This window comes from Rhineura floridana, chromosome 20 (assembly GCF_030035675.1).
Source record: "Rhineura floridana isolate rRhiFlo1 chromosome 20, rRhiFlo1.hap2, whole genome shotgun sequence".
Taxonomy (NCBI): Eukaryota; Metazoa; Chordata; class Lepidosauria; order Squamata; family Rhineuridae; genus Rhineura; species Rhineura floridana.
Genome location: NC_084499.1, coordinates 18,627,025 through 18,627,267, shown reverse-complemented (window position 1 = coordinate 18,627,267; position 243 = coordinate 18,627,025).

Here is a 243-nt window from a genome sequence, read left to right as displayed (position 1 = left end):
TCCCCCACCCCCACCACGTTCTAGTTCTGACAGGCGGGCGAAACAGCTGCCTAGTCGCCAACGGTATTGTTTCCTGCAGCCTCTCCTTCCTAGTTTTCAATTTCTTCTTCAGCTTCTTCGGTTTTTTTGGAAAAAAAGCCCCCTTCGTGATATCCCAATGTATATCTCTTCCCTCAGGTTTTTCCCCTCCTCAGACTCATTTCTTTTACTTCAAAACCTTTCCCCAAGGAAGGTGTAAAGCTT